The 22,867-nt window shown below is 32.3% G+C and overlaps 1 protein-coding gene across 2 annotated transcripts in view; it reads left to right on the plus strand.

Moving 5' to 3' along the window:
• Positions 1-22,867, plus strand: part of LOC111027732 (cAMP-dependent protein kinase type I regulatory subunit) — an 83,334-nt gene that overhangs the window by 31,836 nt on the left and 28,631 nt on the right. The window lies entirely within an intron of this gene.

Consider the following 22,867-nt stretch of genomic DNA (forward strand, 5'->3'; position numbering starts at 1 on the left):
AGTAATTTTAAATTGAAATCGTTTCATCCGTTTTATTCATATTTTAATAATTTATATTTTCATTTAGATATTATTCGACGGGACATAATGTATAAATATTGTAAGCCCCGGGGTGATGATAATGTTGTCGATATCAATCGCTTCAATTATTGAACTAGATACATTTCAATTAAAATAAGTAACTATTAGGCATAGCTTTAGTATTTGTACATACAAAGTATTTGACAGTAATAATTCGTTTGGTATTTTTGTTATCGTGGTTGAAATGTATTTTTTTTATATATTCTTTCGTTGTGTCTTTTCGCGTTGGGCAACAATGTCCGATAGATTTACATCTCCAAGTTCGTTATCTCACAATGGTATATTTCGATTTTCATATCGGTCACAAAGAGATAAAGAAATAAAGAGAGAAAGAGGTAAAACAATATCAACAGCCGTAATGGCGGCTTGTAGGCGGCCATGAGCCATAAAGTCCTGAAAGGGCGCAATTCCAGAGAGCCGACGTTGACCTAGTTTTGAATACACAAAAAGAATGTGGCAGCGGGGCAGATATGTATAATATACAATAACATACATTGGCACACAACCACCCCTCTTTTGTGTACTTTCACTGGTTTTGTATTTTCGAAAGACGAAATTAGTATTTATAAACATATAGTATTTATTATTTCTTTGTGTACGCATTATACTTTATATGTATGATTTATATTTATTTTTGATATTTTTATATCATTATGAGGTGGGTATAAACGATTTTTTTTTTCAAATCCTGTTTATATATATATATATATATACTGCTGCAAATTCATATATGCGATATAAAATAGTTAGCAAGTTTTCAACTTGCAAAAAAATCGATCATGTCTTTGTGTAAAGTGTATGAACCATGTATAAGTTAGTCCTCGTTAATAAAACCTGACTGATTTAGCTTATTTGATTTTTTTGAATAACATTTTAAGATTATAAAGTTATTCAAAATATAAAGTTTTCCAAATATATTTCGAGTTATTTCATCAGATCGTTAAATACACTTCAGTTATTATTCTGAATTCAAGAATGATTTTTTATTTAATATTGTGAATTGACATTTTTCTGGTATTGATGTTAAAATGTATTTACCACTTATTTCTCCTCGCAAACTCAATAATTATTATTATCTATGCAAATGTGCGCTTCGAATGAATATACAGGCACTATAAAATGTTAGCAATATTGATTAATACAATAATTGTGAAATATATAAATTAATCTGTAGGATTATTGTGCAAAACTCAATTTAAATATTATACGTATGGAATTAATGCAACTAATATGAAAACAATTAATTTATATTTACACATGATGGGGATAATTGTTTGCTTTAAAAATGTAATTTATCCATAACAACTCTTTAACGGAGTCTGTTTACTTGTTATCGGTCAGAAAAAGAGTATCTGCTTGGAACGGCTGATGAAACGTGTGATACTGTATAGTGTTTCAGTATAAATATGTTTCACAAATATGTTTCACGATTTTCGAAAATATGCGCTGCAAACGTAGTGGGGACCATCACACCTAATGTTATCCCCACCGTTTCTGCAAAATGAATAAATAAATTGAGGGAACCAGTATATTATATGTCGTTAAAACTGCCGCAAATAGGAATTCTCTCTAGTTCAGTCTTACCTTTTACGTACTTGTTGCGTTATACTTACACATGTCTCACTATACATCATAATGTTATACGTGTATATAATAATATAATAATATATACGCACATAGAAATGATCCCGTACGCTCAGTATAGTTGATGCTTTCTAAAAAAAATTTCGCCTCGACGTTTGAGTGTATTATAATCCATCTGTTGGTTTCACAAAGTACACACGCACGATGGGGTAATAATATTTTGTGTTTTTTGTATAATTATTTGCTGAACAAATATTTTCATAATGAGCGTCATGACAAGGCGTGAAAATGTCTATCCCTACAATGACAAATACACGCGGGTGGGTGTATGAATGATGTATTTTCTTAGTTTTAATATTTATTATATGTCTATAAAACGTTTTTCAAAAAAATATTATTCTTAACCCGATGAGAACTCGATGCGAGTTCCAGTACGAACATTTCATATTATCTTAAGACAAACCACTGTTTATCTATTTACTATTTTTGAGTACAATAATATGTGTAAATGTATTTTTTTTTTCCAAATTGGTTGATGTTGTTTTCATTAGTTTTACAACGTAATGAAAGCATTTTCGTTAAAAAAATAAAATTTAAACCAATTCCACTGAATGTCTACCTACATCATAAATATTAAATTAGTATAAATACAAAATACAAATACTACTTTTTTTTTTTACAAACTATAAATGACATTGTATTAACATAATTAAAAACATGATGGCCGTGTTATGTTACTTGTTTGTAGGAAAAAAAGTTGTATTTTAATCTGAAAATTACTAATTACTAATCCCACTACGGCTTAAACATTTCGAAAAGCAATAACTGTAATTTAAAATACGTTATCAGGATCACTCAGTTCGTGGCACGCACTACGGGCCCGGTAAAATCTTTAATTCTTCACTTTCAGCCAATTAATTTTCGATTAACGTTGATCGAGTAAAACCGTATACATTTTATAATATAATATAATAATAATATTGTTGTTGCACGACGAGACCTTTATCATAATAACGCATAATCTGTATCGGCGGCCACAACACAACACTGATTTTTCCTCTTCGTACCCATACGTATAGTATTTGATATGGTTATTTTGTTTTCCGTCTCGCGTCAGCCGTACATAAGCTGGAAATTGGTTTTTTCTCCTTTGCGTTAGTGTAATAATAATATTAGTACATAAAATAATATCTACGATTAACGGTTTCCCTGTAGACACTATGCCGCCGCTCTGGTGCCCAGTCAATATTATATTATCACAGATTACATTTTTATGTTATATTTATTTTTTATTATATATTTAATATAATCTGTGATATTATACAGCCGTATTCACACGTTGTTCGAAGTCCAACGAGCCACAGACAACACAGAGATAAAACTAATAATAATAATAATAATAATAATAATTGACAGTTCCGCGCAACACAATGTTTATTATTATATCATATTGTTATAACTCAACAATTACTTTATAGTTTAATAGTGATGCGGTGGTGTGAGGGGTCGCTAATCATCGTCCGAGAATTGATTTCGACCGATTTCCTTAGGACGCGGCCGGTGCCCGGTGACAACGCGACAATAATAATATTATGACTAGTGCTGGGATTTCGATGCACTTTGCATTGTTTTTCAAAGCTTACTGTGCAATGCTCGTCTCGTCACAAATTTGTTTTATGTACATTTAAATGAGAATAAGAAAATTTATTTTGCATTTTTTTGTATTTTTTGGCATTTTTTAGTTTTTAGGTCATTTTCTTAATATTTTTTAGGGCATTTTAGAGCTTTTGGAGCATTTTTTGAGTTTTTGGAAACCAAGTGTATGAATTTGAAATTGTATTTTAAGATTTTAAGATTTTTACACCAACATGGTTTTAAATAAAAATAACAGATTATAAGTAGGTACTCGTAATTCATATTATATTATTGGACATTAAATTTTTTTTTAGATTTATACTAAAACTATGTATTTACAATTTACACTTGCAATAGATTTTTATAATGCATTTTTTAAAACTTTTTATTGTAATTTATACTAAAATTATTAAAAATTAAAAAATTTGTAGGTCATGAAAGCATTTTTTTTTAGTACATTTTTCGGGTTTTTTTAGGGCATTAAAATCCCAGCCCTAATTATGACTGTTTAAATCAGCAATAATATTATGACCGTTTAAATCAGCAATAATATTATGAACGCTCGCTACGCCGATGTCCGTCCGGGAACAACTTTCAACGATTAAATGTTCATCATCACATTATTGTTATAATTCACCTCTCGTTCTTGCGTAAAGCCAAGTTTCCGTACACCCGTCTGATCGGCATCTTGTTGTCGTCCTAACGTGGACCCAGGAGAGGGGCCTTGGAGATTTAGGGCTTCCCGTTTTGGAAATGTCATAATATAATAACACGTATGCATTTGCTCATAAAATAAATATTTCATACGGCTTTAAAATACACGCATTTAACATTTTTTTTTTTTAAATATGAAGAAAATTGTTAATTTTTTCATCAAATCGTATCTATGTATATACGTATCAGTTTCGTCCCGAAATTAAAAGTGAATTTTTTCTAAAAAAAAATTAGCCCACCGCCGTCGTCGCCGCGGGCCCGTCGCTACGGCACGAGCAAGTCATGCACTCGTGCGTTGCTTTGGGGCGGCAAAGTTTACAAAAAAAACATCGGTAAAGAATAATAAGGGGTGCATTGACGACGTTTTCGCTTTAGGACGGAAAATATAATATAACGACGGGGGCCTCTGAGATTCTGAGATCCTACATCCGGACTCGTGCAAACGTCTTGTTATCCGTAACTACCTGTTATTATCACTGCGTTATCATTATTATATTATCGTCATCGTCACGACGTATGTTCGGTGCCCACTGCCCACCGGCCACGCAATTATAATTATAGTGCCGTCGTCGTCGTCGTCTTCGCGGGCTTGTTTTCTCCGTTTTCTCGCCACTCCAAGATCACAGGCGGTGGTTGTGACGGCGCCGCCGTGTATCGGGTATAATATATACCTATACGTAGTACTATATAAACGGGCGTAGGGTGCAGTGCTTCCTACGTGTTTGCACTCATATTAAATGACAACGCAATGTAGTCGAGCACTCGTGCGTGGGCATAGGATGCGGCGTAGTGTTGCGACTGCTGTTGTGTTTGCAGGCGTTTTCAAAAGAAAAGCCCCGAGGTCCTCGAACACGAGAATGGTATAAAACTTTTGCGACTTACATTTCCAAGAGGGAGAAAACAGAATAGAATATTAAAAACTAAAAACGGGCCACCTACGAGGTACATAATATGGTTTTTTTTTTTTTTTAAATAAATATTGAATTTATACAATTATATGTTTAATATTATAATGCTAACGAGCTCATCACTCTCGCGATACTCGAAATATCGACTGAGGCAGTATATTTTATACTGCTGAACGTCGAACAAGTAAAAAAACCGGCAGTTCGAGGGACGAAACGTTTATACAAAACAGTATACATTATGACGCGAGTATTGTAATATATGACATTAATGGAGATTACTATCGCATGTATATTAATAAGGTATTGTAATAATAATAATAATAATAATAAAGCTCTTGATGAAAACAAGTCCACGGGCATAACAAGTCAACACGCATACCGTGCGCACATTACAATAGTATAGAAATTAAAACATCGTTAAAATGTTTTGCGAAAAAAAACACACTGTGATTATGGACGATAATATGTAGGTGTATTATAGTACTGCAGGTATTAATTTATATTAGGCACTAAATCTGATAAATTGTCCTCGGACAATGTGCGTACGTTATTTCGTGAAAAGCCAATAATATATTATACATTACATTACCTGTATATTATACATTTCTTTTCGGGGTAAACGGGAAGAAGTAATTTTTTAAAAACATTCCCGAGTAGACCGCTAATAACGCGGTCCATGCGGAAGTAATATCGTGAATGATAATAATATTGGTTTATTGATTTTTCGAGTTATCGTCGTCTGATAATGTGCCGGTTTAATTAATTAAAAACGCACGATACCATCGTGTATCAGTAGCACCGCCATCTCGTTAAGCTCTGTCGAAAAACATCATCGTGCACGCGAACAAAACGATTCCGCAGTATCCAATTAACCATATATAGGGAAGGGGGAGGGGGTGCGCAATGCGCGCCGGGTTTGATTTTTGTAAACTAAAACCATATACACGATAATGTATACGTAAAACGTTTTTCAGTGTTTTACTCGAGATAATAATATGTAATCGGCCAAAGTGTTGATTTAATAAATTGCGCGCGTTCGCGTATTGGATTGCGCATAAATTAATTAAACACGAATTTTCGTGAAACAACTATACGTCATATACAATATGTATTGTCGGGTACGTAGTGTTCCTGATACGACGCGTATACCAACCACGTGTGTATATATATATATCATTTTAATGATGTGATGTGCGGTGCACGGTCTTTATTTGCTCGTGCGTAGGAATATATCTACGGTGGCTGAATCAGATTACGACCGACAACCAATTAATGTTAAATACGCGTAGACCTATACAGTGTACACGACAAACAATATATAATTTTTATGCGCACGCGCCGACGGCGAGTATACGGTGTTGTGTACGCGCGAGGCAGTAAAAATTAATGAGAAAACAATAATTTATGGCAATGTGTAATATACTTATATACGCAGACGGGCGTGTGACGCTGAAAAAGATGATTTTTGGGCGGCGAGGAAGCGACACGTCCTTATATTGTGTGTCGCCCGTGCATACGCGTCTGTGGTAAACTTTTAAATCGAAATCCAATGCATGAGATATTGTTATGTGATTGCCGTAATTGCAGCGTATACTCGTGTCGCCCCCGGGCACGGTATGTGAGCAGATAACCAACCGTACATTCTCATCATTACCTATATGTTATGCGTGATATTATTATTATTTTTATTATTATTATTATTATTATTATTATTATCATCTAATACACGCGTTTTAATCGTCAAACTTTTGTCCGTGCACTTTATATAATATATAGTAGACTCGTCGCACGAGTCCTTGTGCACGAGATGGCCGCCTCTCTCCCATCCAGGTGGCTGCTTTGAGGTGACTCAGTAGCAACCGTGCTCACCCCTGTATTTCCCTTTAACAATAATGCGTCTGTCAGTTTTTGATTTTTCGGAAATTTATGAGTAATATTGTGAAATATATTTTTAATATTGTATACAATTTAGAGACTGTTATCATATAGTCAGATTTTTTAAGCTATTATTAAAGAGTTTTTTGTGACTAGGTATACTAATTTATTTTTTTCGAATGTGCCCCCTCCCAATTTTGCTGTGAATTGTTGAGAAGACAATATTTTTGTACTAATTTGATGTAAATATATCATAATTTGAACCAGCAGCTTCTGAGTTATTAAAGTTTAAGGCCTAATAACTATTTTATAATAGTCCATAAAAGGCTAAGGTGATTTGAAAATTATTTTAATTTACTGAAGTCTTGCATATTTGTAAAAACTCACCGAGTTTCATAAGTACTATGGGCTAAATTTTAACTCAACTACATAATATATTAAATACGTTATTCATTGAACACTATATTATCCTTTGTAGTATAAAGTTTAATAACTCAGAAGCTACTCGTTAGAACTTCGATTTAGGTGCGTCAACATTTTTAAAATGTCATCTGATAAAGAATTTACTTCAAAAAAATATGCTTCTTGTTTGAAAAAAAGTTTTTTTTCACCACAGAATACTCGACAATTTGAATAAATGCGCATTATTTAAAGATAAAATGAAGGGCATACACTTTGTGAATCACCCTGCAGTATATTACATTATTATAAACTCCTTATAAATGCATTAAAACGTCATGGATACTTAATAAAAATTAATAATTTAACTTTTGAAATATTTATATAAATTAACTACCTATATTCGTCGGTGACCCAAGTTCTCTAGGGAAACCAAAAATAAAAAAATATAATAATTATATAATATATACGGTCAAATGACAATAATCGTAGCAAACGTAGTAGTAATTCCGAATTATATATTATTTTTCAGGCCAAGTAGAGTCAAAAATGTTAAATTTTGATCGTTTCATCTAAAAATGTGAACAATAATAATGAATAATGTAATATCAATATTTATTTTAAGTATTCGATAACAATATTGATCCACTTGCTTTTGAATTACTCCAAAGTGGGTTCACATTTTTATTTTTTAAAATTTTATTCACACCATTATAACCAAGATTTCTGCTTAACCTTAACATAATATTGTATAATATTTCATCATGACACGTAACCACATTGAGTACATATTATAATAATGTACGAATACAAATGTTTATCAGAAGTAAATATTCAAAATTGTTTATTTGTTATGTTATTATCTCGTGGGGATCAAAAAACTCAAATGTCTGTGAGTTAAATTTGTATTTTACAAAATTAAATAAAATAACTATATAGGTACTATATTTAAGAATTAAATTTATGCGTCATGTATAATTCAACGGAGTAGGTAATAATTAATACAATTTGTTTGAAGAAAAACAAATAATCATAGTAAAAACAAATATATTATAAAACACCTAACTAAGCCATCGGGCCATTTATTTTTTGATTTACAACGTTCGATGTAATTATAAGATACTGATAATCAACTCAAACGTTAATTTATTATTGGGTTTATCAATATATAGTTGTATTTATCGCTTTCCCATAAAATTCGAAAATGAATTTATCTTGAACCGCGAACTGTACTAAGTATTCCTATATTTATATTTTATTACGTTGTATGCCATCCACGAGATAGGTAAACACTATTTAAAAATATTCAGTGTTTGGCTAATTTCAGATTTTTTTTGGGATTTTTTCAGTCAATGAATCGTTTTGAAATAAGTTTTGGTAAAAAGAAAGAAAAAATGTTACGACTTGGAAATGTATTGAATACTGGCCAAATGATATTACATTTCAAAAACTCAAACTTGGCATTGCAGTGCCGGCGTCTGTGCTATTGATAAATGATTTTTCAAGAGCTCCGTCGGTATACCGAGAAACGATACTTTCTGTGTTCTGATACGAGTTTTGTCATCAATCAGCGTTGACCGAATAATAATTGATCATCAAGGTTTCATTTTTGTCCATTAAATTGGTAGCGCAAACTCTTCTAACCTAACTGGCTGTCCAATTTCGGAGCGCACGTTTGAAAAATTTACGAATCAGAAATAAAACTTGGCAACTAAATTCTAGATTATTCAACTAGGTATGCGAAAACATTAAATATTATTAAACCCATGCAGTACCTTTGTCCGACTGAATCTGATTATTATACCGCTCTGAAATACATTTTTCGTTAATAATTACATAAGTACATTCGATTGCCAAATGTCATATGGTAGACATTACCGAATTTTCATTTTCACATTAATGTATAGTGTGCACCGTGGTTTTTTATTGTTTGTTATGAAATGAATAAATTTAATTCAAGTCCTTTATTGAAGTGTTAATGACATTTATCACTTTTATTTTATATTTTAAACGTATTCATCGCATGATTTTTGATTTAATTGTAAATTAAGAATTAAATGATCTTTGAACAGTTGGTTTATTTATGAAACCAATCTGAAGTCGCAACAGAAATTTAAATTTAAGTTAGCATAATAATTAATATACAGTCACAATTAATGTTTGCGCTTCGTGCATTTCGGTTTGCCAAATGTTGTCAACTAGTCTCGCTCTTGCTATATACGTATTAATCAAATATATTTATAAAAAAAATTTCATGTTCTGACCGTAAATATTTGTACTTTTTAATTTGATTTGCTGTTTACTTGTATTAATTTGATGAGACATTTCGAAAATGAAATGTGTAGGTAGGCCAGGTTTTTCATTTTACTAGTAAACATATTATTATAGTTACTTGCCTGCTCAAACTCAATAAATTAATGTTATAATGATTCAATTTAATGTTATGCAAGCTATAATGTTTATTTTACGCAAAAGCATTTTGACATTTTGCTGGAAAGTTATTTTATTCTACTCCGAAAATATTTCAAAATATATACACGATACAATTATTATAGCTATGAATTTTAAATAATTGTAGTTATATATTTTAGTACCGGCATGATTAAAATATTGCTTGAGTATGGTGTTTAAAATAACTTTCCGACAAGTAATTATTAGAAATGTGTTTGTAGATTGAACGAGTTTGTACCTATATTGTCTATACAGTGCATTGACGTAAGCGGTAAACAGAAAATGTGTGTTGTATATCATTTAATAATGGTGCAGTAGAACCTCAAAACTAATAATTTAGGTAAAAAAAACAACGAGTATGAACAATTAAATATTATTGACTAAAATATTTTTTGTATAGGTACTAAGCCTACAAAAAATGTTAAACGCCTATAGGCTGACTATAGTCAACATATTCAACCATTAAGTATATATATATATATATATGTAATTAAATTCGTTAGAAGTGCCAAGTAGTACCTTATATAATTTTAATTGTAAATTAAATTCTGCAGACTTGTAAGCTAAATAACTATAAGCGGCTGTTGTTCACTTCGAACTAAGTTATTTATCATTACATTCATAATAGATTTCGTCGAAATTGTAGTAACTTAAAATATAAGTATATTACAGTCGGCCGACATTCCGTTAAAAAAATGTTTTAATTTGTAATATTACCAGCTCGTTCGAGATCTAAACACTGCAGTTTAGAGACAGTCACAATCGGATCCAAGAAAAACACCGTGTCCTTGAAATATATAGATACGTTAATTATAATTTTACAATGCAACATCACGTTTTACGCAATGTTTTAAAATATAGCATATAATATTTGTTACCAACATCAACAGTGTTAAATTCATATTCAACTGATATTTTGCGCACAATGTCGTCGGGACAAAAATAGTGGATAAACAAAGTTTAAATACTTAACTGCAAATACTTAGAGATCAAAACTATTATCGTCGACAATAATGACGATTATCTCGATTAGGACGACGGAGTGCAACGGCGAAAGATTTAAGTTGTCAAATCGAAACTTATACAGGAGTTATCAGCTATACGTATTTAATATAAATGTGTCCAATGCGTAATTTCATCGCTTTCGATCTCATTTCTCGGGCTAGTGTATTACAATAACGTAATTCCTCAACAAAATTTACAAATCCTGCAGAAATCCAACGTGCCATTTGACTTATTATGGTGACGCACAAAACACGAAATGTATTGTTGCTCTTATTGTTTCCGAAATCGTTTGATAAGTCGAGTGATTTTCAACACGATCGTCGTTTCTGTATAGTCGACTTTTGAAAAACAACACACTTTTAAGTTAATGTGTACATTTGCATGCGTATTACGAATAGAACTTTAATAAAATAACGATAACGTAGTAAGAATAACCCGTTATGACATTATCAACTGTATATAATTTATTATTTCGTCTTCGTTCAACACGCATCAGTGTACTCGAATAAGGATTTTCAGTGAAAAAAAAATATGAATCAATTCATCAATCATCAATATATATAATATATATCAAGTCTTTCCCGGGACAATGGTGTATTTTAATTAAACCCGTCATGTATGGAGTATTGTATCGAAAAACATATAACAGATTGATATTAATGAACGCATTCGGCTTTTATGATGCATTATTTGCTGTGATTGGATTCGGGAAAAAATATTGAATATCGTGGCCGGATCATCGTGTATTATAAAAACGAAAGCAAAAACATATAAACGAAATTCGAGCCTAACGATGTACTTGCGGGGCTGTATGTGGATGACGGATTGTTGGCCATCCGTCCGTCGAGTATTCGTAAAACAGGCGCGTGAAAAAGCTCGTATTTTTCCACCCCCCCCCCCCCCCCCCCCGGGAGCTTGGCGTTATGCACCCGCTAAGTCGGCCACTTACATTTACCGACTATATATAGTGTTGGATTCGTTTTCTTAAGGGTCGTTTGCCAAAGATTGATGATCTAGAGATAATGCTTGATGGATTATTGTTATTAGAGCTTTTTATTTAATTAAAACCCGTAATTATCGCGGAGCAATATCCCGAAGATATAGTAAGAGACCACCACCACTGGAAGTATTGTGAACTCAAAGTTTTGCTGCTTGTTTAAACCTCCCCGCAGGTTTGTTAATTTAAATTATAAACATTACACGTAGAATTTGAAAATATATAACGAATTTCAGTTATAGGTTCCTACCTGTATGTGTGGTAAAAACGATGTCAGCAAAATTACGTTCAAATATGAAATACTATAGACTTATGCTTGTATTTATTAAAAGGATATATATATATATATATAGTTTTGATATAAAAATAGAATCTATAGTGATTTGCCTAGGGACAATACAATATTATTTCTTCATTGTTTATAATTTAACCTAATGAGTGATATAATAATATTCATGTTTTTGTACTTTGTGTCTAGTTAAATGTCACCGTTTCAGCTATTTCGCTGCGAACACATCCATGTGACGTAATTCAACAAGTTATTTTAATTTCCCGTCTTACACCGACATTTTACACGACCGTTTGATTGAATTTCAAAAAAAAAAAAAAAATGTGTCTCACGACAGTCTTCTTTTAAGAACCCACGCCGCAAAGATCGATGAAAAGTTTACTTTAATGTATAATATGGTGGAATGTGGGCAGACTTCTTGAAAACAATTCGTTTGTTTTATGCGTGGTTTAGGATGATAAAACCGTATTTTTTTTTTACGTTTTAATTGATTGTATGCGCTTCGTCTTGTTTCCACCTACTGCATTATTTCTAATATGTTTGTTTTAATTGACAAAATGTATTCACAGTCACAGAAGTAGCCGCAAAAATGGTTTTTCTTTTTTTTTTTTATCACGTCGTAATAATAGACTTTTTTACGGCAGAAGAGACGTCTGTCTCGGGTGTAAATATATATTATATTATATTGCGTATTACGTGTATATTCGCGTAACGCTCTCAAACAGTATTATTATGTTGACACGTAAATGCGGCGAAGTAGGTGTACTGCCGCAGCAGTTATACTATGTAAATTATGAAATGAACACGTACATTGAAACATTTGTATTTCCGTATACATACACGTTAGATGTAAGATATTATGCAGATGTACCTAAGTGAGTTTCAAACAATATAATACGAAGCCAGCTCGGGCGACGTGTGTAATAACGAAATGTCTAATCACTGTGTGGCGAACGGTAAAGTTAAGATGCCTCCACGCCAAAGTTTCTACAGGAAGCAAAATTGTACGCGGCCCGCGCTTGGGAATTTTATGATTACTTATTGCCGTGCGCGCGCCTCCCCGCGATACAAACTCCTGTGAGAGTTCTTCTGCGACCGTAGTGCAGTCGAAACAATAATAGTACACTAGGTATGCGTACCGTAATACGGTATAATATACACTCGTTGGTATATGTGTGTTTAAAAATACTACCTACTACCTGATCGTTAAACCGCTAATTAATAAGTGATGGTGACCTAGCTACTATATTATTATTATTATTGTTATTATTATTATCATCGCGAGTACTGTATAATTTTATTTCATGAAAAATAAAAAAATTGTTCATTCGCAATCATATCACTTTTATATAATTATTATATTTTGTAATTTCGATTTTATTCCATCCAATTATATCCTTAAAAGACTTTTATAAAACTAGTATATGAAGTAAAATACTGTATAAGGTTAATAATAATATATTGTATATATATGTATACAGTATACCGACTATATATATAATATGTTATAATATATATTGTGCCAAATACGCCTTCTCGTGTGTGCATTACTATATTGTCACACTGCGGGCGCCCAATTACATTGCAATTATTATTATTGTTATTGATATATAATATTATTATATTACAGTATTATTAACGAACAAAGTTCCAATTTATTCAAGTAATACGCGTTTAGTTTCAATACTTTAATATTTTTTTCCCGGAGTGAAATCTAATTAAAAAGTTTCAATTGAATTATCGATTTGCCGACCGACTTTGAATAATCGGAACCAACACGTGTATTGCTTATACGTTATCCGTGACCCTATACGTATTCCGGAAAATCGAATGTGCACAACGATAGGTATAGAACTGTAAAACCATATACCAGACACACAATCAAGTGGTGAACTTAAACGCACATAAAATAACTAATAAATATACCATCACATAGGGGCCCAAAGTAATATTTGAAGTGTCGCGTTCACCCCCTGGAAATTATAATATCATATCCTTTCAGTAAAGAAGTCACTAAATCAGAGCTATTTTTCCGCAGATTTAATAAACCTTTAGGTGTACGACGACGTTGTATTAAATCGAGTTGTTCACAATAATGACAATTTACTCTTAAGGAGTGTGTCATGATCTAGGTAAGCATAGGTGATTAATATTATTATGCACCAATGAAAATGTCTTTTTATGATATTATTTGATTTTTTAAATCTTATATAGCGTGGGATATCTAAATTTACCATGATATGAGTTGACTGGAATTACAGAAGCGTAGTATATAAGATTACGAAACATATTATTGATTTTCAATTTTTTTTTCTTACCCTTTTTAGGCACTTAAAGATACTTAGAAAAGTTTTTTGTTAGGTAAGGTCTTTAGATCGAAAATTCGATTTAAAACTTTAAGATATAAACAATTATTTTGTAATTAAAATCCCCCAAATGTTCGTTAATTATTATTTACCGTATTAAAAATGACTTTCTAAATTAATGAAATTTTCCAAAATATTCTAAAGGCGTTGGTTAAGGCTGTCGAAGTTAATTTGAAATATTGATATAACACCCACCAAAGTGGCATACTCAAACAGAAAAGGTATAGGTAGTATTTGTTTATGATGTGGGTACTTTAAATTAAATTAATTAAATATTCCCATGATATAGTTTAATCACGGCCCTTCGTCATTGAGTATAATTGTATTAATATACATTAACATTATGTTAGTGATTAACTTTTGTTATTTTGTGTCTTCATAAACTCATTTTACTCATTAAAAATTTAATTTTACTCATTTAAAAAAATTAATATTTCATGAGTATAATGAAAACTTAGGACGCATTACAATCCAAAGTTTAAAACGGATTTTTTACAATAACAACACTTTTCAGCGTATATTTCTTTAAATAAATATTTAGTACATTTATACATTTTAAGTTATGTTTTTATGTAAACTAATTTAAATGCTAGTTCACTACTGTATGTATAAATATGTATATAATAGGGATGATGTCTTGTGATTATATTATTTCTTGGTTTCTTTTTTAAAATTATGAATTTTATATTGGTAATAAAATGTGCAATATTCTGTCGAAGTGATTTGAATTTGAACTTGCGTATATTTTATTTATTAGTGTGACAAGTATATTTTGTATTGACTAACCAAACACTTAAACCGAATCAATAGGATAATGACGTTTCGCCGGCAATTATTAAAAAATTTTCTCCAAGTGATTTCCGACGTTTGAGACATTTTTTTCAACCTATTAACCAAAAATGGACGTTTGATTAATTCTTCCACAGCAACACTAGCTGACAATTCGATCAGACATTTAATGACCTTTCTGTGAGCGTGTGAGTGAGTATTCCTAAGATTTGTATATACTGCGCATAAGTGTGGTGGTTCGAGTTATTTATCAATCTTCTTTTTGACCCACGTCAGCCGGACACTACACAAATCGATTTTCTTGTACTTTTCCTCGTCCGCTTCTATGTACCAATACTCTACACGAAAAAATACTTATGCATTTAAATATATATGAATTTTTTTCACAGTAAAATACAAAAGATTCAACGTCCTTGCCAGCAAAGTTTCTCTACATAATATATTACGATCGATCATCGGCAGTTTATTTAGTTTTTGCTGTTTTTTTTTTTTTTTTTTTGGTGTTATTATAATTTATAATATACTTACGTGTTTTTTAATCAAAGAAAATTGTTCAAAAGTTTCTCGTTCTATTTTCTATTGCCTGATTAGACAGTTTTCGCTTTGTTTGGAAACACAAGACACAACTGCAACGTTATAATATATTATTATTGTTTCAGTGATAATCTTGAATTAGAACATTTCAAAGTTTAGATACAACTGCAATGAAAAAAGGTTAGAAAAGTTTATAGGGTCAAAGTGAAAAAGAATTTAAGTAAAGAGAAATACACATTTTGTAACTTCCATTTTCATAGATTTCCATTTGAGACCAACGTCGGCGTCCAATACTCGTTTAAAAGTAGTTTCTAAACCATATACCGAAATCCATGAATAATATTGTAGGACATACGGAAGATGATGAGTTTACGTCGTATTATTTTTGATTACTTAAAAAAATTATACTTCTGCACGTTCGTCTCCTGTAAATAAATACAGCATGTAAATATTGCATTTCCATAGCAGTAAATTTAATTATGACCATAAAAAAAATGAATTGTAAAACATCATGAAAGTACCTATATTTATTTAAATAATATACCGTTATTTGCATTATTTCTTATCTGTGCATTAAAATAGTAAACAACATTTTGAGTTTTCATTCATTACATAATAATTAGTATCGTAGTTGGTCGTATTTTAATGTTCATAAACCGTCGTACGGTTTTTATTGCCTTTGCAGGTTTTTAGTTCTCACCTGTCTACATTATGCACAGCGACGACCGTGAAGGCGGAGCTATAAGATATAGGTGTACACTTTTCTTGTTCTATTTCGAATCACGCAACTTAGTAACGTATAAATAATAACTTTAAATCTTTTAATAAATAATAACGCAGTGGTTGTCAATGTGTTGCTCGTTTTTATTTTTACATGTGTTTATATTTATGAAACCTTCCCAAAGGTGTACAATATAATTCGCTTACGTTGTAACGCATATTCTACTTAAAAAACACGATATCGACCGGCTACTCGTTGTATTATTGTCAACTATTTTAAAAAAAAAAAAAACCTTTGTCGGAAACTCTTACAAAAACATTTTGTTTATTTTTCACAATACAATGTACTATATTTTGTCTATTTGCTTCTAATCATTATTTCGGTATTTTATTTGGTTTCTCTTCAAACGGCACCTACGTTTGGCACTTTTCTTGTTCTATTTCGAATCACGCAACTTAGTAACGTATATATAATAACTTTAAATCTTTTAATAAATAATAATGCAGCGGTTGTCAATGTGTTGTTCGTTTTTATTTTTACATGTGTTTATATTTTTGAAACCTTCCCGAAAGTGTACAATATAATTCGCTTACGTTGTAACGCATATTCTACTTAAAAAACACGATATCGACCGGCTACTCGTTGTATTATTGTCAACTATTTAAAAAAAAAAAAAACCTTTGTCGGAAACTCTTACAAAAACATTTTGTTTATTTTTCACAACACAATGTACTATATTATGTGTATTTGCTTCTAATCATTATTTCGGTATTTTATTTGGTTTCTCTTCAAACGGCACCTACGTTTGGCATGCTCACATTAATATTTGAATATCATATGCCTCCCACTGTGATAAATTTGTTTTTTTTTTAGCTCATATGACGCGTGAGGTTAAGCTTAAATATTTGTTATGACGTGGACGTTCGTGATATTTTAAAAGCTATCAAAGCGTTTTAAAATTTATTTTCGAATTTTAAACAACAAAATACAATATTATATTATATTTATGTAATATCATGCAACTCGTTTAACCTTGCTTATAAATTATTATTCGCATAAATCAACAGTACGAGGATCATTTTTGGACAAAACAATAACTTTCGGAACCCTTTAATCTCGTTTGAACATTTTTTTTTTTTTAATTATTATTTAGTTAATCTTTGACTGAATTTCAATATGTATATTTTTTTTCTGTAGCTCAAACAATTTAAAAATGATGAAAAAAAATTTGCACATTAATGCAATATATATATGAATTATACTATTATGTATATACTATAGTTTGTTTATGTACATAATTGTATGATACAATCAAATTCCATTTATTTTTCAATTTCCAATTTTACTATTCACTTTATTCGTCTGTCGTCGACAACAAATTGCTATTTGACCTATACCTATGCATTTGCAAATAAATATGAATAAAACCATATCTAAATAAAAAAATTTTCCAACGACTGTTAGCTGCTTTTGTACACATACTCAAATTGAATTACATTTATTTATTGTGTTTGTTTAGTGTAAAAAATTATCAATTTTATTGTACAGTAATAATTTACTATGGATTATTTGGCAACTATTTCACAATAATTACCCTTTAAAATCATACTTTACTACAATTTGAAGGTCGCTGTTCAAAAATGACGTGATCAATGGACGAATATTTTTCATTTTGTGTGAATAATATAATAAAGACATAAACGTGATATATCCATTGTATAACGACCTAGATTTTAAAATTAAAAAAACATATACACCGTTCCAACTTTAGAATAACTGACAAATTATGGCGATCATTGCGTCCTGCGTTTCGTACTATTGTAAGTTTCAAAGGAATTCGTTGTTACCTACTGTTATAATTGTAAACTAAATTTAGTCATTGAAATATTATCACATTTCGTTACGACGAATAACTATTACTCATCGAGTCGCAGTCATATTTTATTTGACAATTCGGTTTATTTTCAAGCAATTATTTCGAATGGAAGTTATGTCTTTGGAAAATAAAAATAAAATAAAATACGTGTCAACTATGATGTATTATTTCGATATAAATTTCAGTCTCGCATATTTTCAGTTTTGTCCTCGCGAACCGATTGAGATATAATAAAAGTTATTAATTATATTCACGCAAGCGGTTTTTTTTTTATTTAACGATTATTAATCCTATGGGCGTTCGTTGTTGTTAAACCGCCGACGCTATAATATTGTACACTTACGATTTATTATGGGCATACACAATATAGCTACGCTCGTGGTAATTGTTTTCTACAGACATTACAAAGTATATCACATGTACCGGTACATGTATACCACTTTTAGATACCTCAGATGTGCCTGCAGCTGGGCACTCTGGTACGCGCAGTGCTTTTACCGCGAAATCGCGATGCATTTTACCGCGTGCAGACAGCCTTTAAGAACACATTAAAATTGATATAATAATTATAATGTCTATCGATATAGTCAATCTTCGGGGCTGGGTTTGGACCGGACAAAATAACGATGCCAAAGTGCAGCAATTTTTCTCGTATACCGTTGTCGTTTCGATTTCCGTGTGACGTAGCGATTTTTTTTTTTCTATCGCCCCCGTCAAATAATATGCGTCGTGGAAAAATACTTGCACCATAACAGAGAGGAGGAGAAAGGAGAGGATGACACTTATTGGTGGCCGAGTGCGATCGTAACAGCTTCACACGTATATACAATCTCGTATACCAAGTACCTATATTATGGTATATACCACGTGCATGCAGCATACGTGCCCCCGACGCATGTAAGGGTATAATATGTGCACACGCAACTAGAATAGGGGTGGGTTGCATCACCTCGTCAAACGGTTTACGCATCGTCGTGTGTACGATATTATATTATTATTTATATACATATATATATATATATAGCTGTACCAAATCGACCCATTGAAGATTTTCCGCAAAAACAGCAGCACGCGCGTAGAAGTACTGTCTCGGAGAGGAGGATATATACGGTGACCCGCGGAAACTGGGTCATCACGATGTATTATTATTATTATTATTATTATCATAATATTGTGTATAAATGTTCTTCCTCTCGAAACGGCCGGAAGTGTGCCGGAGGCCGAAATTACAAACAACGTGCTATATTCGACCGAGTATAATGGACGCGCACCGCGTAACCCCGGCGAAGGGGCAAACAGTGTTTCGAAACCACGATGGTGATGATGATGATGATGATGATGATAATAATAATAGTGACAGGAATAATATGTCCCCAGAACGGTCCCAAAAAACGTTTTAGCAACAGACGTTTCGTGAGGGGGACGGCGAGTGTGTTTCCGGTCAAAATCGTTTTACATTTATCGCCGAAATACCTACGACGACCACTAAAGGCACTTGGCGCAAGTCCAATGACAAAATATACAAATTCGAATAACGATCGACGTTTGGCTTTCTTCGTCGTACTGCTCGTCGTCGTTATTATAATAATGAGAAATCAATTAACGAGTCCTCTGCACTTCGAGCCAAGTCATGAATACGATTTCACCATTTACCGACGATATTATCATTTTTATTTTTACAACCCGTAGGCAGCTGCAGGTCTACGACCCCAATTATGGTCGACGACGATTCCTCTTCTATTTTTTCAAGTCTCTTAAACGTTTCGACGATTCGACTCTTGCATGATCATATTTTGTTCTCGATGTTCTATTTGAATTTCGCGGTTCTATTGCCTTCTAAAATAATATTACATCACGCGCAGCTCTTCCGCCGGTGTCTCAGGGCTGCACAAATATTATTATCGTTAAAAATGTACTCTTAAAAAACAACACGAGAAATTGTCTGGAAACACGATCGTTTCCCAAAATACGGTGCAGTTTGCGGGGTAGCGGCGTACAATAAGGTCGTCCGTCGGGTGCCCGCATGCTCTGCCGATTGTTAGTATATATTATATTATAATATCATATGATATCGCTGGCCGTGAAAAAAAAAAGAGTGACTGATGTTATTTATATCTCCGCAGGCCTGAACCCCTTTTCTCCGGCCCAACCCACCCTCGACCACTACCCCACGTCATCGGTGGCACTTCCTCTATACGACTGACCATCAATCTTGCCGTCACTATATAGGCATTCGTGGCTCTACAGGGCGCGTCACTCGGGTTTGACGATTTTCTACGTCGCGGAATATCGGCCCCGCTAAAACGCGAAAACACCCCTCGGTCCGCCCTGTATAATATAATAAACACGCATTTATATACCCTTATAATATTATTATATATATATATATATATATAGATGGGTACCACCCCGAACGCTGAAATATTATATTATAAACCCACGTCCCGAAAACGTGTGCGAATTCGTGATCAGACATTCCACTCGACGGACGGACGTTTATAATAATAATAATAATAATAATATATAGAATATATCCTTCGGCGGCGGGTCACCTCGGCAACGGCGACGATTTGCTTATTGCATTTCTCGTGACGGATCTCGGTGGGGCCAAAACCGTGTCCTTATTTTTCCCTTTTCTTCTCTCTCGTTTTTTTTTTTTTTTTCTCGTCTCCGGCTGATCGTTTCCTTTTCGCTTTCGTCTCCTTCCATGCATATCCCTTTATATTATTATATATATATGTATATATATATTGTATATTCGATTCTCCTCTATGCCGCTATAGCCAGCCCGCATTTATATGGGTCCTTATCTCGCGTTATTTATCGCCTCGCCGCCGCCGCCATCGACCAGCGGCGACCACTTTTCTTATTTTCACGTCGAATGCGCTCTCGTAACACGCGCGGCATGAATATTTTCCGCGGTCGGATGTTTGTGAATGTTTTTTCTTTGCTCGTTTTGTTTTCCTTTGTTTTTTTTCGCAGTATTATTATGAATACCAAAATAAGTCAACTGAAAAAACATGAAAACGTTCTTCGAATTTCGAGATTATTTTTTTACGTTTGTGCGTAGCTAATCTCATCTAATCACGGGTTGTTATTGGTTGTGTTGGCTGCAGTGTTTTTATATCGTCGTACAATCAGTAAAATTTAATCCGTCTTACATCATAAAACTAGTCGGTCGATTCATGAAAAACACTTGTTTCTGAAGGAATAAGTAGTTTTTACTTTGCTGGTTTTGTTGTTGTTGTTAGTAGTACCTGCCTAAGCCATTTCGAAGAGCTTATAATGATATATTGTATAATAACCGATTCGTGATCATGACACACGATTTGTGTACAATTTCAAATAATAATGAATATTTTTTTTTACATAAATATCATTTGCAAACCTGTTAGATTATTTTTTTTAACGAAATCATCGTTTGACTTCCTCAGTTTTATTTGTGCCTTTCCTATTTGGTAACCTATGTTTGTAGTTAATTTAAAATGTAAATTGTCTTTCTGATTCTGACATTGTATTATGCGAACGAGGTTTTGCTGCAAGTTATTCAAGTTATTTAACAGTAAGAGCGTATTGCCAACACTGGCTTAAAAAAAATGACCTTTATATCAAAACATTTAGTTGATTTACATATTTTAATAAAAACATAACTGCTTCCAATCGCTGTTGGACGAAATAAGTATAGTGATTAATTTTGTATCCACGATTTCCCGTAGTATTTCTCATTTAAAATTCAATGTACTTAAGGTAGATATATATGTGTAATTATTTTACTTGAAATAATGTTAAAATTGGATCACCGTAAGCTACTGTTTTGCAACTGCGAATTTAACTAAACGCTGAATTAAACGGTATAACAGTGTAGGAAGAATACTCGTATAATGGTATAAAAATAAAAATAAAAAAACTAAAGTTACTTTGTACCATATAGCCATTATATTTTAACATAATATTATTACAACAAAACAAAATTAAATACTTGTTCCCACGTAAATATTTTCCCTCTGTTAACGAACGTATGATAATGCGTAACATCGATTATACATTAAACCCTTTGACTCTTTTCACACATGTTTAGTACACTGTTTATTGACTCAAATAGTATAAGGTAAACGCTTTGTGTTTGATGTCAGTCAATCGACCGAAAAGCATAATAAACGCATCAAAACTCTGTAGCGTATAAATGCCGAGCGTGGGAGTCACGTGGTTGGAAGATATATTATATTATTTATCATTATTGTTTTAGTTTATTTTTTATGTCCATGATAATACGCATTAGGTACACATTTTTAGTAATATTACCAGGTACATTAGACGTGTGGCGTTTTCTTTGAACTGCTCGCCATTAATATTTTAATGCTAATCATACCTAAACCGTCGTGGACTACCATGTCCTTCGTGCCTATAATCTACTTACGATATGATTAGGTAATAATACTTAGAGCCTCCGGGGTGTTGATTAAATTATGACCTTTTCCTATGTAGGCATCGTCTAAAACGTAGACGATACATTCTTTGCTAAAAATGTGTTTCGACGACAACGGCCGAATCGAAGCATAAGTACTATTTTTTAAAAAGCATATTTTTTGTGTGATAGAAAAAGCTCGTGTTAGGTACCTAATTGTATCTGTTCATTTTTGCAC

This window comes from Myzus persicae, unplaced genomic scaffold, assembly GCF_001856785.1.
Source record: "Myzus persicae strain clone G006 unplaced genomic scaffold, MPER_G0061.0, whole genome shotgun sequence".
NCBI classification, from domain to species: domain Eukaryota; kingdom Metazoa; phylum Arthropoda; class Insecta; order Hemiptera; family Aphididae; genus Myzus; species Myzus persicae.